The sequence below is a fragment of the Cebus imitator genome, unplaced genomic scaffold (genome assembly GCF_001604975.1).
Source record: "Cebus imitator isolate Cc_AM_T3 unplaced genomic scaffold, Cebus_imitator-1.0 Scaffold292, whole genome shotgun sequence".
NCBI classification, from domain to species: domain Eukaryota; kingdom Metazoa; phylum Chordata; class Mammalia; order Primates; family Cebidae; genus Cebus; species Cebus imitator.
Window position 1 is genome coordinate 199,113 of NW_016107607.1, and position 2,252 is coordinate 201,364.

The following is a 2,252-nucleotide window of genomic DNA, read 5'->3' on the forward strand; positions in this document are numbered from 1 at the left end:
GGCAATTCTCCTGCCTCAGCCTCCTGAGTAGCTGGGATTACAGGCACGCGCCACCATGCCCAGCTAATTTTTTTTGTATTTTTAGTAGAGACGGGGTTTCACCATGTTGACCAGGATGGTCTCGATCTCTTGACCTTGTGATCCACCCGCCTCGGCCTCCCAAAGTGCTGGGATTACAGGCTTGAGCCACCGCGCCCGGCCAACAGGCACCATCTTTAACCACACTCATTTAGACATCAGGGCCTTCACCATGGACCGGGAAGTGTGCAAAATCAAACAAAACCTGGGATTGAAATTTGCTGAGCTGGTGCACACCAGTTTCTGGCACCGCCCTAGGTGTGAATTTGTCCACCACTGCTTCGCCAAGTCCCAGGAGCGAGTGAAAGGGAAAATGCAGCTGTCTGTCTTCAAGGGCCAGGTGTACATCCTCCGGTGGGAGTCCCCACTGTCTCTCTTCAACCAGGAGCTGATGAGCATGAACGTGCAGGGTGACTAGGAGCCAATTGATGCCACCAAGTTCATCAACATTAATGCCCTCAGGCTGAAGGAACATTAACATCTCGAGAGCAAGGTCACTGCCAAATAGGCCCCTGTTCAATGAGGAGCTGGGGCCTCCTCAATTTCCAGATCCCCCAAGTACAGTTGCTAATTGTTGTGATAATTTGTATTTGTGACTTGTTCTCCCTGGCTGGCAGCGTAGTCCGGCTGCCAGGCCCCACATTTGTTCCCTGGTCCCCCTGAAGCCTGTAAATGTCATCATTGAAGGGAAGGATGGGGTGCAGCTGCAGTGGGGAGCTATAAAATAACAATTAAAAGATATTTTTGTAAGTATTGTCTTGTGTAGATAAATGCTGCCCTTTGTTCATATTCTCCATCTAGTTGATTTAAAAACCTCCTTATTTCTGCAGGGGCACTGGGACATACCAACTACCGGTCAGTTCCCAGGGCAGCTTCCAGATCCTTTGCATATAATAATCTCTTTTTCTGATCTTTTTATTATTTTGTGCTTCTGATTTTTCTTCGTTCCTGATTCCTTCATTGAAAAGTTAAGAATAATATCTGCAAATAGGTGTTTCATCAAGGGAAAAGTTTGTATAGAGGGTCTTTTGAAGGACTCTTTCTCTTTTCTTTGAATGGCTTATCAAAAAACGATTCAGAAAACACATTCCCTCAGGCAATTTCAATCTATTCAAATCTCAGAGACCTTTAAAGGTGTTAGTTCCTAAACTGTCTCTTCTGCTGTGTAAGGCTTCCTGGATGGCCTTGGAGGAAAGGGATATTGAAGAGAAGAAAGGAGAAGGGATCCCCGCCCTCCCCCTCCAACCTACAAAGACACCATCTGAGAAATGAACGTTCATCTGCATAGGTTATACTTAGCTGTGAATTTGAATTATCAAATCAGAAACTTAGGGGTAAGGAAGAACTGTAAAATCATTTGGCACTGATTCCTCTCTAAAACATCCCTATGGAGTGTTTCTCTGGCCTCTCCATAACTGTATTTAGTAACAGGATGACAGAGCAGGAGCATCACCATCTTGGACAAGCCTCTCATTCTAAAAGTTCACCTTAATTAAAAAAACTGCCTGAATCCAAAGGGTATCAGCCTAATGGCTAAGCTCAGCATGACCATAAACCACAAATAACATCTCCAACCAGCAACACTCCAAACTCCTCCCCTACCAGAGACATGCTAGCCCCTCTCGCTCTGGCTGGAAAGATGTCTCCCCCAAGATAACCTCCCCCCCTCCCAGAGAGATTCCAACCCTGTCATAAACTTCTCCACACACATAAATATTCCAAGCTTGTGATTAGCCCAGTCACCCTAAAACCAATATATATTCTTAGTCTGTAAGAGAAAGTGCTCCTGGCTGAATTCAGCCAGGAGCAGACTGCCAAGCCACGTTTAGTGTTTGTTTCCTCTTTAACTCTTACACAGGGAATTAACCAAAAATAATCATAACTTGAAAGAAAAGGCTGAAACCCCTTAAGCCGGGCCCCACCCTCCATGCTATCTCACTCTCCTTTCCTAAGGTAACCTCTATTTCAAGTCCCCATTCTCTTCTTTGCCTTTTTTTATGCTTGTTATCACATCTAAGTAGTCAAAACATACATAGATTACCTATTTTGGCTATTTTTATTAAAAAGTATGGCTTGAAAAGTCTTCCATGCCATATAGACATGCTTCATTCTTTTTAATGGCTACATAGTAGTCTATCACATGAACCACAGTTTATTTAGCTATTCTCCTTTTA

General features: G+C 44.2%; 1 pseudogene; it reads left to right on the forward strand.

Annotated features, from left to right (window-relative positions):
- LOC108285166 overlaps positions 1 to 586 on the forward strand; it is a 1,895-nt pseudogene extending 1,309 nt beyond the window's left edge.
- The last annotated feature ends 1,666 nt before the right edge of the window (positions 587 to 2,252 follow it).